The sequence below is a fragment of the Tachyglossus aculeatus genome, chromosome 6 (genome assembly GCF_015852505.1).
Source record: "Tachyglossus aculeatus isolate mTacAcu1 chromosome 6, mTacAcu1.pri, whole genome shotgun sequence".
NCBI lineage: Eukaryota > Metazoa > Chordata > Mammalia > Monotremata > Tachyglossidae > Tachyglossus > Tachyglossus aculeatus.
Window position 1 is genome coordinate 25,180,232 of NC_052071.1, and position 15,047 is coordinate 25,195,278.

The window sequence follows — 15,047 nt, forward strand, 5'->3', positions numbered from 1 at the left end:
ATGCCACAATTATTGTCATTATTAACATAATGGAATGATAAAAGCCCATTTCAATTTAGCATGTAAAAAGATCTGCTAAAATAATGGGTCATTTTTCCAGCATAGTAAGTGAAAGATATACTTTGAAAATAAAAATACTGTACCTATATATATACAAAAATATTTTAAAATACTCATTATTGGGACACAATTTCATTGTTGTTTGCACAGGGAATCCTTCATATTGGGTTGTTATCATTGTGGTGCATTTATTGGGGTCAATTTTTTGGATCTTGGGAATGCATTATAGCATTTAAATTATTTCTCTGGGAAATTATGCTTCATTCAGTGATCTGCTTTACACTATTTTCATGGAGCGAAGTAAGAACATTAGTTAATATTGACACTTAGACTGTAAATCCCATGTGGGACAAGGGCTGGGTCCAATCTTGTATCTACCTCAGGCTTAGTACAGTGCCTGGAACATAGTAAGCACTTAACAAACACCACTGGGGTAAAAAAAAAAAAAAAAACCCTGATTATCCTGTCTGTACCCAAGTGCTTAATATAGTATTTGGCATATAATAAGTACTTGCATGCTATTATACCGGTATAGTAGTATATACCATAGTATATACCATACTAGTATGTCGGTTTCACTCACTACACTTTCTATGACATTGACATTTTCCTTTAGTAAGCATCCTAATGAGTATGAGAGGGTAATGATGTATGATAATTTTAATCATTTTCCTCCCATCCCCTTCATTGATCACCTTGGTTTAATGGGGCTCAGATCCTCTATTGAGGTGACCAAAAATCCCAAGCCTCCTTTAGACTCATCTCTGTCCTACCTACAAGAACAGAGAGCAGGAGGGAATAAAGGGAAGTGATGAAGCCTCAGGGCAAAGAGAAAGGAGTAAAGGGAAAAAGGAAGACGGGGGAATAGGGAAGAAGGGGAAGAGAGGGAAAGTGGTATAAAGGGGATGTGTTATCACCACTCCCTTGGATCACCTCCTACCTGGGACAGACGAGCTGGGGCCTTATTCCCAAACTCTGGAGAACAGAGTTTCTCCCCTCTGCTCCAGGATACCACTTCCCCGTGCCAGCACCCAGGGAGCACCTGCCTGCTGGTGGTTCAATGGAAAGAGCACTGCTCTAGGAACCAAAACACTTGGATTCTATTTTCAGCTATACCTGTAGCTGGCAAACATGGGCAGAGGCAACACGTGTGCTTCACAGGATGCCGCACTAATGCCCACCCACTTGCTTGGTGTCCTTAGTGCCTTGGCAGAAACATGACTAACATGATTGAGAGAGTGTAAAAGATATGCTTGCCACATTCTGTTGGTCCTAATGTGATATTCAACCCAATCAATGCTATTTGTTGAGTGCTTAATGTGTGTAGAGCGCTGTACTAAGCACTTGGGAGAGTACAATATTATCTTGACTTCAAGAAACATGAAAATGGGAAAATGACTTCATAAATTATTTACCAGAACAAATTAGGGGTATCTAGAAAATAGGAACAGCGTAGCCTAATAGAAACCCCATGGCTCTGGGAGTCGGAAGACCACGGTTCTTTCCCAAGCTTGGCCATTTGCCTGCTGTGTGACTTTGGGCAAGTTACCAAACTTATCTGTACCTGTTTCCTCCCCTGTAAAATGGAGATTCAGTACATTTTCTCCTTCACACTTTGATTGTGAGCCCCATGAGGAACACGGACTGTGTCTGCCCTGATTATCATGTATTTACCCCAGAGTTTTGTCCAGTTCATGGGACATAGCACTAAACAAATGCCACAGTTTTTATTGTCATGGGCAAAAATCAATTTTTCTCAACAAAAATATCATTGAAAATTCTTCCATTTCTCAAAAAGAAGTATCGAAATCAGTCATGTTGTGTGTATTATTCATAAAACATTAGAATTCATGAAGGGACATAATGTGAAAAAGCTGAAATGCCTGAAAGTTTGAAGCCACAGATTCATTATTAAGGCTGTCTTTACTTGTTTTGTATTTTTGTAGAAATGAAGTATAAAAAGTTCTGGCTGCTAACCCTCCTCTATAGTAAATAGTTTATAATAAAAAATATCAAATACCCTACAAGTTGCCTAAGTATATTATGCAGCATGAACTTAAGCTATATGGTTTATTTCTGTTTAAGACTGATTGAGTTCTACCATAATGAATGATAATTCCATAGAGGTATCATAATCAGCTACCAAGTGAATATTCAGGCTTCTACTTTTAATTAACTTCCACATTAACAAAATCGACCTCTGTACACCTACAGTACACAAATTGTCAATAACACTGCATTTCAGAATGATTCAAGGAAATATTACTCAGATATAGGTATAAGATGTTATCTAAATGTCCCAAAGACCAACAGTTTTTCATAAACAATGTTCAACTTGTATCATTCCCCTTCGCAAAAACATCTAATTTACTCCCCAGCTCCTTCCCCTTCAAGCAAACTCATCTGACTTTTGGCCTCAAGGCTGAACACCAGCCCTTTCCTTCCTACTCTCCCACCTTCTTCACCGAATGCTCCCAAGGCTGTGCTCAATGTTAGTGGGAACTACTTTCTGCCCTTCACTCATTCCTCTCCTGCCCCTTGATCCCTTAGTCACACCACTCATCCTGCCTAGAATTTCATCTTCAAATCTTCCAGACTACAGCTGTCCCCACTTGGAATCCCTCTTGAAAAATCACCACATCCAGGAGGTATCCCCTGATTATTATTATCATTATTATTATTGTTAACAAATACCATCGTCATTATTATTATCATTCATTCCTTCATTCAATTGTGTTTATTGAGCACTGTACTAAGCACTTGGGAAGTACAAGTTGGCAACATTATTATTAACAATAATAGCAATGATAATAATAATGATAATGGTATTTGTTAAATGCTTACTACATACCAGGCACAGTACTTAGCGCTAGGGTGGTTACAAGCAAATTAAGTTGAACACAGTCCCTGTCCCATGTGGGCCTCGCAGTCTCAATCCCCATTTTACAGATGAGGTAACTGAGGCACAGAGAAGTGAAGTAGCTTTCCCAAGGTAACATCAGACAAGCAGTGCAGCTAGGATTAGAACCCAAGACCACCTTTCTCCAGGACATATCCTAGTATCTCAGCACACAAGCATGTGTAATTCTTAAATATTCATTAATTGCACTATCTTATTTAAATATTTATTTTCTCATTTGTACACCATTTCCTGTTGTACCCAGTTACATTGCTCTTTTTCCACCTAACTGGAAAGATGATGTGTCTTTCTCCTCTTTCGGAATTTAAGCTCCTTGATAGCAGGGGTCATATCTTTCCATTATTGTACTCTTCCGAGCATTTAGCAGGTGCTTACTAAATACTTTTGATTAATTGAGCTACTTAGGATCAAAAGCATGTGCATGGTTTTAAATACCACAGAAAGGCATTTATATTTGATTGTCCTGCCTGAATTTCCAGGATTTCCTTCATAAAACTGTCCTCTGTGCCAGAAGAGGATTCTCGTGAATGTGGTGCCAGAAGGCTCAATGTGGTATTTATTATAGCCTGCCTGAGTTTGTACATGAAACTGACAAAAGAATTTCTATTCTATTTCTATTCTAGTCTTCCTTCTCAGTGTAATTTCCAAGAGGAGAAAGCATGAATTATGGGAAACTTAATTGGTTGGGATCATTATAAAAAGTCTATCAACTACTCCCTTCAAAACAGTTTATTATTTGATTTTGATGCTATTATTTATCATCATTTGTTGGGCAGAAAAAATCTAGAAAAAAGGTAAATAAATTAAGTTTTAAATCTGAATTAATTGGTGTGTCTTCAAGCTGCAAAACGAAGTGGAAAATGAGGGCAATTATTGGGATAATTTGAGCAAAAACAACCGGCATTTCTGGCCATTCCCCAGCACAATATTGGCCTCACTTGGGATTCTTGGAAAGGGACAAGAAGCATGTGACTGGAGGGAGAGCAGTGCACAGAATATATTTAGAATTCCAACAGGATTTTGCCAAGGACTTTGACATCCAAAACCTAAAATACTGATTGCAGTTCTGGTCAGTGGTTAGGATTCTTCTGTCTGGAAAGACACAAGCTGAGAGGAGGCAACAGGGAACTTTTCAGAATCATGAAACACAGGGACAGGGGAGCTTGGTCTTGCTGTTCATCATGAACCCCACCACACTGGGATGAGAGAACACCCTTTGAACCTGGAGAATAGTTGGTTCAGTGCAAATGAAAGGAAGTACTTCTTCACACATTGAGTTGGTAAGCAAATGACATGCGTTAGCTCAAAAAATATCAGTAGGTCTAAGAAGGTTTGGCCAAATTCCTGGATAATCAGTCAACTATGGGTTACTGAGAGGAAAACTTAGGAATTTAAAATGGTAAATTGCTAACTCACTGGGTGGATGTCAAGAAGAGGAACCTTTATGCTGTTTCTCCAAGCATGGATCCTTTGTCTAATTCAGTAATGAAATGTTCTAATTAGAGATTGGTTAGGTAAGCTTAATGTGTCATATTATGTATTGTTTGGCTTCAGTGACTTCTTTAGAAAAATACCTTCATTTATCAATTTCAGATATAATGATAGTACTAGTTTCCAAGTAAACCTTCACCTGTCTGTCTGACCCCTCTGCAATACGACTCTCTTCATTCCCACAAATTGTCCCAAATTCTCCTCCCTGTCTAGTGATTGGCATCCAATTAACTGTGACATTTGACAGTTAATCAGGAAATATCCTACTCGCTAGCTTTTTGTACATTTTGTTAATTATGCTAATTAAATGGAGGAAAGATGCACAAAAAAGCTGACACCACAAAATTATCTGTGGGTTAAGTAGTAAATTACAATGAAGTTCACTGATGGCAATTGCTGATGAGACATCAAATCATATTTCAACTATTTCTTGGTTGTCTTCTGGAAAACAGATCCATCAGCTATATTTATTGTTTCTTGTGTGCAGAGCACTATACTAAGCACTTGGAAGATAGACCCACTGTTTCTTATTTTTAAAAAAGTGGCATCATTTCAGCACCTGGAAAAAGAATCGGGTTTTGGCATTACATTTTCTTATAAGTGATGGACATATCTGGTGCTCATAGGATGACTGCTTTCAGAAATATTTTTTAATATTTCATAAACGTGCCTGTTGATTTTGATTTCTCCTTTGCCAACAATTCAGAGAATTTTAAAATTGTGTTCTCTACTGGACTGCACGTTTCATCCATCATTACAGTTTGCGCTCCTTAATCACTGACAGGGTATTCAAAGCCAAACCTCCTCACGACGCTCATTCTTCTTACCATGAACTCCAACACAGCTTATTAATAATTATTTGAAATTGACCAATAAATCAGTATTTACAGACTATGTGATAATAAATATAATGTACATTTCCATCTTCCTTTCCAAAAGCTGCCAATAACTTTTCATCAAACTTTAATTAAGGGGGTACCGATTCCCACTTCAGTCCTTGACTTCTATGTTTCAAATAGACAAACGGCACTTCTAATTTCTAATTTTATGCCCTGCTTCATCTTTTCAACACCAGCTTTCTTTATGGCAATAGCTCTGGAGGTGTATGGGCACCCAGGAGCCACAGGGAAATGAGGAAATCATTTTTAAAGCTAGGTGGAGGGCAAAAGAGAAATGGGGGAGAAAGTTTGAAAAGGGCGGAAGGGTGGCATGGGAGAGACTGGAGGCCAAGATTGGGGGGGGCTACTGGTAGCATCACCAGGGAAGAACATGTCTGTTTCAATTCCAATGAAGTAAAAGTTAGTTACCGTAACATAGAACCTTTCTTCAACTCCATAGAAAAATGGCACAGTAGCTATAGTACACATTTATAACTGGTTAAACAATCTGGGGTAATTTTGGCAAAAACAGGGTATTTGACCTTGGTTCAGGAACTAAGCTCCCATTTATTAAAATTGGTTCTGATTTACAATGTTATGACAAAGATGCAGTTTCAGGAGCCAATTGTGGAGCAAGTCAGAGGACTTCCTGAATTTTGACCAAATTTCAGCTGTATCCAATCAAGGCTTGAAAATTCTGTGAAGTTGGTGAAAGGCAAACTGACAGAATGTCTGTGCATTTTTAATTATACGTAACCTCAAGTACCTGATTATAATACACACATTTTAGCAGTATCACAGCTCTCGATATATGCTCATACTGATTGCTTACATCCATTTATAGAACTCAATATTCTGTCACAGTATACTTTCTTCTTGAATTTACCAATATTATTTGTCCATTATGTTGGTAGTCATTTTGTTGAAGCGATCATTCATTCCAGAGCTCCAAGTTGGGTGCGTGGGGGGGAGAGGAATGGGGTTAATCGTCCAAGATTATCAGCAGAAGCAGTGTGGCCTAGTGGATAGAGCATGGGCCTGGGAATCAGAAGGACCTGGATTCTAATTCCAGCTCTGCCACTTGTGTGTTGTGGGACCTTGGGCAAGTCACTTGACTTCTCTGTGTCTCATTTACCTTATTCGTAAAAAGAGGATAAAGACTTGGAACCTAATGTGGAACATGGACTGTATCCATCCTGATTAGCTTATATCTACCCCAGTGCTTAGTACAGTGCTTGGCACATGGTAAGCACTTAGCAAATACCATTAAAAAAAGATTAATGAGAATAAAGCCAGGAAAAATAAAGAGAAAGAATCAGAAACAGAGATCCTACCTGACAGAGCCTCATGAAGTATAAATAGTAGGAGTTAGTAAGAGTAACATTTATTGAGCCCCAGCTTAGTGCCAGTTATTGTACTAGGCATTTGGGAAGTACAGAATGAAAAAGGTATACGGTCCCCCAGCCCACAAGGAGCTTACAATATAAAGGAGAAGAGAGACAAGCAAAAAGAGATAGCGAAAGGTAAACACACAAGCAGAGACAAACCCATACTCCCAACTTGACCAAATGAAAAACAAAACAAAAATGCCCCGATATCTACTCAGAGCATTTATCTGACTTGGTAGGGGGGAGAAGGAGAGGGAACTGAACTCCAGGTCAAGGCCCTGATGCCAATGCTCACTGGACACCAGAAATGGCAGTGGTTGTTATAGACAGCAGGATGGTGGAATCCACTAAAAATCAATCAATCGTATTTATTGAGCGCTTACTGTGTGCAGAGCACTGTACTAAGCATGTGTACGAACTCACCCACTAAACCAACTCTCCCTGAAAATGGATGGTGCTGGCATTTAAAGGTGACTTACTAGAGTGTCAATGGGACTAGGTCACAATAAGCAGCGTGGCTCAATGGAAAGAGCCCGGGCTTGGGAGTCAGAGGTCATGGGTTCTAATCCTGGCTCCACCACATGTCAGCTGTGTGACTTTGGGCAAGTCACTTAACTTCTCTGTGCCTCAGTTACCTCATCCATAAAATGGGGGTTAAGACTGTGAGCCCCACGTGGGACAACCTGATCACCTTGTAACCCCCCCAGTGCCTAGAACAGTGCTTTGCACATAGTAAGTGCTTAACAAATACCATCATTATTGTAATAAGCAACCATTGCAGTGCACCTGGAAGCCCCAGGCACAGGCCCAGTAGGAGCTGCTACAGATGTTGGCCTTGGTGAGAGTAGTAAATATTCAAATGAGAACTTTAAAAGCCGCCTTCCTTACCTTCTCACACATCATTGACTCCCCGCATGAGACCTCCTCCAATTATCCCAGGCTATCATGCCGAATTTGGGCACCCTACCCAATTTTCCCTCTGTTGATGCACAAGTCTACCACATAAACTCTGCCCTCTCCACTGAACGTAGGTCCCTTGCATTACTGTTATTACATTGATGTCCCATCATCCTCCCTCAGCCCTGGATCAATGCCACAGCACATTTTCTCCACTACCACACTTATGCTGCAGAGTTCTGTTGGTGGAAATCCAGGCCCTGGGCTGACTTTGAACTTTTGAAATTCATCCCTTGCTATAATTCTGCCATCTCTTTCCTCAGAAACACCATTTCTGCCTTACCAAATCCTGTGCCCATCTCCCTCATCAACTAATCCGGGCCTCTCACTTAAGGGTATTCAATAATGTTTTTGTTGAGGGCTGCTGTCGACTTAAAAAAATGAACTACCCTGAAGATGTATAATGAAACCTGGTGAAAACATAAACCAAAGCCGCTCATCAGTGAAGAACCCTCACATCCTAAAACCTATGAAGCCTCTGCATGTATTAGCAGCTCTAAAACTCTATACAGTATCAGAGGTATGAATATTTGTGGGATGAGATAGGTAAAACAATTTTGTAACAAATGATCTCCGTTTCTTCAAGAAATGTAATCTTTGAAAACATGAGTAAATCAATTCATTGTTTTCATACCCCTTGCCAAGGTCAAAGTAGTGATAAAATTCCTGATTCCCATAGCCATTTGCCAGATCTTTTAGACTCATTACAAACTCCTCCTTACAAAGGAGAAAAAAAAATCCCCTGCAGGACTCTCCTGTGTTTCTTCCAGAGGGCTTCTTTTGATTGAGCTCATTTGAGATTCTGCAGTCATTATGCTCACTCAAATGGATCCACCTCCAACTCTCCCCTTTTCTTCTGGTTCTTTCTTCTCTTGGGTCCTTCCTGGTTCTCAGAAGGTATAAACAGCTGCTCATTAATCCTCTTTTTCCACCCTTATTATTTTAAATCGAGTGCTTGAATGGGCACCCTGAGGAAAGTGCTTTCTTTGTCACCTATTTCCTGTATACATGGCTACGTAGAGAAACAATTTGATTCAGCAGGGTGTAGCCATAACTGAAATATGATGCATCTAAAATGCCCAGTGTATCTGGGGGAAAGGGGTTTGGTGCTTTTGAGTCCTAAACCTCCTATGGATAGTTTACCTAAGGCAGTTATGTTATTGTAAAGTCGTGGATTGAGATATGTGAAAGAGTTTCATTGAAGTGCAAGCTCCTGATTGGCAGATAATGTGTCACTTACCTTTGTTGTACGTCTCACAAACAGTGCACTTGGATTTATGGGTACTTAATAATTCAATCAATCAATCAATTGTATGAATTGAGCACTTACTGAGTGCAGAGCAGTGTACTAAGGGTTTGGAATAGTACAATGTAGCAGAGTTGGTAGCCGTATTCCCTGCCCATAACTCACAGTCTAGAGGGAATAATTCTGTTATTATTGCTAGATTGGCTCTGGAAAGACATTATTTCATTAACTATAATAATGAGCACAAGGGAATACTAATATAATAATAATAATGGCATTTGTTAAGTGCTTACTATGTGCAAAGCACTGTTCTAAGTGCCGGGGGATACAAGGTGATCAGGTTGTTCCACGTAGGGCTCACAGTCGTAATCCCCATTTTACAGATGAGATAACTGAGGCTCAGGGAAGTTGTGACTTGCCTAAGGTCACACAGCAGACATGTGGTAGAGTTGGGATTAGAACACATGATCTCTGACTCCCAAGCCCTTGCTCTTTCCACTGAGCCACACTGCTTCTCTCTTCTCTTTTGCTGCTTCTATTTCAATCAATCGTATTTATTGAGCGCTTACTGTGTGCAGAGCACTGTACTAAACGCTTGGGAAGTACAAGTTGGCAACATATAGAGACGGTCCCTACCCAACAGTGGGCTCACAGTCTAGAAGGGGGAGACAGAGAACAAAACAATAACAAAATAAAATAAATAGAATAGATATGTACAAGTAAAATAGAGTAATAAATTCATTCATTCATTCAATCATATTTATTGAGCACTTACTGTGTGCAGAGCACTGTACTAAGCACTTGGGAAGTACAAGTTAGCAACATATAGAGACGGTCCCTACCCAACAGCGGGTTCACAGTCTAGAAGGGGGAGACAGACACAAAACAAAACATATTAACAAAATAAATAGAATAAATATGTACAAGTAAAATAAATAGTGTATGTTGTCCACTAGCGGACTTGACATGACTGACTCCATTTTGTGTATGCTGACAGTAACCCTCCATTTTGTGCAGGCCGAGAGAACAACTCCTTTTTGTATTTTGTGCAAGGCTCAGCAACAGATGTCTTCAAGGCCAGTAACAAGTAACAAGTATCTATGCAAGGCCATAGGGCAGATAACAACCTGCACAAGGCAGTGAGAACAGAGAATAATGAGAATTTGTAACATCTTGTCGGTCCTAATCGGATTCCTGAAATTCCTAAATGCTCCGCTCCCATGTTGCTGTAACTCAATAAAAGAAACAGTGAGAATGGGATCGGGGCTGCTTGTCACTCGTACCTCTCCCGGGAGGTGAACGGGCAGGTAGCCACTTTCCTTCTTTACTGCTCTATCTGAACTCATGTCTCCGAGTCATTTTTCCTATCTGCGTCACCAACCTGGGTACAAGAACCCTGCGGCCGATTTATACCGATTAACCTATTTTGTACCCTACTTGTCGATAACAGTGTAATAAATACATACAAACATATATACATATATACAGGTGCTGTGGGGAAGGGAAGGAGGTAAGGCGGGGGGGATGGAGAGGGGGAGGAGGGGGAGAGGAAGGAGAAGGCCCCCTTTCTGACCTCTTGCCATTGAGGCGCTTGAGTTTGATGTATTGAGCAATTACTATGTGCAGAGCACTGTACTAAGCGCTTGGGACTCAGCATGGCTCAATGGAAAGAGCCCGGGCTTTGGAGTCAGAGGTCACGGGTTCAAATCCCGGCTCCGCCAATTGTCAGCTGTGTGACTTTGGGCAAGTCACTTCACTTCTCTGGGCCTCAGTGATCTCATTTATAAAATGCGATCTATTTGTCCATATATCAGGACATGGGGTGATTAAAAGTAATGTTTTGATTTCCAAGTGTCATCAGATGCACGGAAGTGAAGGCAGCAAAAGAGACAAGGCTAATTCCCCCTTAGCTGCATCCTTACAGGTTTTTTGGCAGGATGACAGCTGTAGCCATTCAGCCCCACCTCTAAGAGTCAAAAGGGGCTGGAGGTGGAGCTAAAATGGCAGCTTCCCCTCTTGGCCCTGTCAGCCACAATGTAGCCTCCAGCCCAGGCCTGAAATCGGTAGTCTGCTGGTCAGAGTGCCAGGTGTGGTGCCAGGAGAAAGGCTTCTTACCCTGGGGCTTGTTGGGGCAGAGGCCATTTCAGAGTGTCACATGTCCTTCCTAACAGAGATGGCCACCTGCCTACCTGATTCTGTCTTCAACAGGCAAGGGAGGCTCGGGATTTGGGCCAGCCGAGCCAGAGCCGCTGCTGACACCAAGAACGTGAATTGTGGCAGAACACGAACCATGGTGACTCTACCTCATCTCGACTGACCTGCTTTCAGCACGAATGCTTTCCCGCAGCAACACGCCAGGTGCCAACCACACGGCAGAGAGGGTGAGTTTTTCATTGAGCGCCGACAAAACACATTGTATCACACATGTGGTGGTGAAGAACACAAGTAAGAGACTCAATCCCAAGTGCTCTCACTTTCCCTCTTTTCTTTTTCTGTTCTCTTTTTTCCTCTTCCTCCACTTTCCCGCTCCTCCTTTTTTCCCTTCTCCCCACTTTTTCTCTCTCCCCCTCTCAAAGTCCACCCTGTGGATCCTCTACCCCTAGCTCAGCACTAATCCTGATACTTTACTACTTTCATATAGGTTAGAAAGGAGAATGTGTATAGAGCATTTAATGGGGGCTGTCAGCATGTGCTTATTTATTTATTCGAGCCTTGTATTTCATTTCTCATTTTCTCTCCTAAAGAAAATGTAACTTTTTATGTCTTGTGAATGTTCTAATGTGCTTCCTTTTTTCCCCTTATTTTTAATGCTGATTTGGCAAGTTCCTTAAAATAAAGACAAAAGAGCCCCACCAAAAACAGCTAGAACATTTTTTTGTTGTTTTTCACTGCTGTAAGCTAAAGGTATTTTAGATGCCTTGGCAAAGGAAATGTGCTGACTTCAAAACAATACATTAGCACACATTATAAGCTAAGATTCTAAAATTTTTCTAATAGTAGAAACAAACTGATATAAAGTCACATGGATTGAGTGAGAAAAATTCATGAAAAACAGTTTAAACAAACTGGATGGTATTTAGACCTATAAGCAAGATATTTTTAAAAAATCCATAGGTACATATAAGGAGAATAGGTGAGTGGGGCAATTGGAAATGAGGAGATTTTGTTTTCTTCCTTATGCTTCCTAATTGTATTTTCCCTGTACCACCTCATCTGTGCCACAGTGGGGGAACTTAATTAATATTTGAACTACTAAAGTTCAATATTTACACAATATTTACACCCATTGTTATATAACCATGACACCATGGAATACCAGGAATTCACCAATCCATTAAACTCTGTGGGGCATGCATTAGAAGAAAACAAAACAAGATAATTCACCAGTCATTTGGGATCTTAGTAGAGCTTGATCACAAAATATTTCTACCCCATGAGTAAGATGGTTTGCCATGAGGCTTAATAAATAGTCTTTCAGCATATATTGTACAGAATCAATAAAAACTACTACTTGGTTATGGAATGCAAATCAAGTGTACTAGAGCAGTCTAGTCCAGCCTCCAAATTGTAAGTGGTGCTGAAATGTCATAAAACCCACCCAAATGCCATTCTTATTCTAGCATCTTTCCTCCAATTAGACATTCTGAAAAAGTGCTAATAATCCTAGCACTGTAATAAGCCCTGGGGAAGATACTATACGAGCAGATCAGAGACAATCTCTACCCTACATGGTGCTCATAGTTTAAGCAGGAAGGAGAAAAGGTATCACCCTCATTTTTACATATGGGAAACTGAGGCCCAGAGAATTAAAACGATTTTCCCAAGGTTAAGCAGCAGGCAAGTAGTAGGTCCAGGATTATAACCCAAGTCTCATGACTTCTGTGCTGTTTTTATTAGGCCACATTGCTTATCAAAATAGTGCCAGCCTCTACCTTGCCCACAAACAAATGTGGAATAAATTGAGGGTAAATGATTGCAGGGCTAAGGTTTTCCTATCCCTGTCTGCATAGATACATGGAATTTTTTTAAAAGGTCTCTTCTCATTCCCAAGGACAAGAAGATAATTACAAAATACCTTTTCACTCTGCAAGAGGGACAAAATTCAAGTGTTAAAATAAAGGCTTTATAACTCTCTTCGTGCCTTTAAAAGCCAATATACTACTGCCATCTGTAGTAGATGGGAGCTCCAGACATTCAAAAAGCACATCAAGGTCTAAACTGAGATTGTGAATTCTCTTTACACATCAGTGCACACTAAGACAAAGCTCAACTCGTTGAGTGGATAGAATCCCAAATGATCCTCACTGACATATGGTGACATCCTTCACTAAGGAAATCCAGCATAGCTGGTCTGCATACAATAACTTGTTCTGATTACTTAAAACCATATACCTTGCTTACCAAATCCTATCAGAAGCCCCCAAAAGGCAGTTCTTGTAAGGCAGAATATCAGTTATTTTAAACCCTGTGGCTGTAAATTCCTTGTGAGCAGGAATTTTATCAACCAGCTCTGGGTTTTTTTGTGGTTGTTTATTTTTTAATTGTATTTGTTAAGTGCTTACTATTTGACAAACACTGTGTGTCAAGTGCTGGGGTGGATACAAGTTAATCAGGTTGGACACAGTCCCTGACCTGCATGGGGCTCACAGTTTGAGTAGGAAAGACAACAGGAGAACTGAGACACAGAAAACCAAGGTCACAAAGCAAGCAATTGGCAGAGTCAGGATTAGAACCCAGGTCCTCTGACTCCAATGCCCGTGCTCTTTCCACCAGGCCATGTGCTTAGTACAGTGTCCTGCCCCCAGTAAGCAATCAATGAGGAGCAGCTTGTCCTAGTGTATAAAGCACGACCCTCGGCATCAGGAGGACCTGGGTTCTAATCCTGACTCCGCCACTTGTCTGCTTTGTGACCTTGGGCAAGTCACTTCCTCTGTTACCTCATCTGTAAAATGGGGATTAAGACTGTGAGCACCATGTGGAACAGGGACTGTCTGACCCAATTACCTTATGTCTACCGCAGTGCTTAGCACAGGGTTGGGCATGTAGTAAGTGCTTAACAAATAACGCAGTAAATTCCAATGATTGATAAGGAACAAATTCCCTGGCTTCAGTTTGCTACTTCCTCTGCATGTCTTCAACATATGTGTAAGTGAATAACTCTCTCAGGGTACAGAAGAGGATTCAATAGCTAATTCTTTGGTGGTTTGAGTTTTTTATTAGCTTTCCTAATTTGCCTAACTTTCAACCACGGAGTTATCTACCAGAAGCACTGTAGTCTAAAAGAAAGGAAAACATTTAGGAAAAGAGTTTGGGAGTGGCTAGGTACATCTTTTTATTTCTAGCCCAGTGGAATCAGTCCAGTGCCTCCTCACAATGTTGGTAATATTGGGATAACAGATGCAGGAAGATTTTAGAACAGTTCTTCATCTGAAAAAGAAAAAGCATTTTATAGTCTAGTAAATATGGTACTGATCCAGCAGATGTGCCCCATATGTCTCAGAAATGCCTCATAAATGAGCCCATATGTCCTCCAGCTAGGCTAACCAATTTTCTATTCCCTATGTGTGATGTTCCCCTTCTCAGTGCACTCCAAGCATTTATTCAAATGAGGAGTTATGTCTCGAAAAAAATCAAATTTTCAACTTGTATAACTACAGTTCCAACATTTGTAAAGGAAGGGGAACTGTAAAAGGGATCAGAATAGTCTCGTCCTGACCAGTCAGGACTCCATACCCTCTTTACCAAACTCAAGGTGTTTTGTTTTTTTTTCTTTCTTTCCTGATTTTAACTGTTTTCATGCTTAGAACAAAAGAAAAAGGAATGAAAAGCCCCCAGGCGAGTTAGGCTAACAACCGAGTTTAATAACAGTTTTTAACAGGTTGCATATCATGGTCCCAAATTTCAGTTTTCTGAGAGATTCACCCTAAAACTCTATCAGGCAAGATATCAGAGACAATCTAGTGAAATATAAGTGAGAGCGTTAGACAGAATAACTCACCATAGATTTATCCATGGGCTCCCTAATTAGGCTTTCTTTTCATTCTCTCCCAGTGCTCTGAAAATCAAATTGAAAAAATTGGATCTTTCTTTGCTGCCTTGGTATTTCT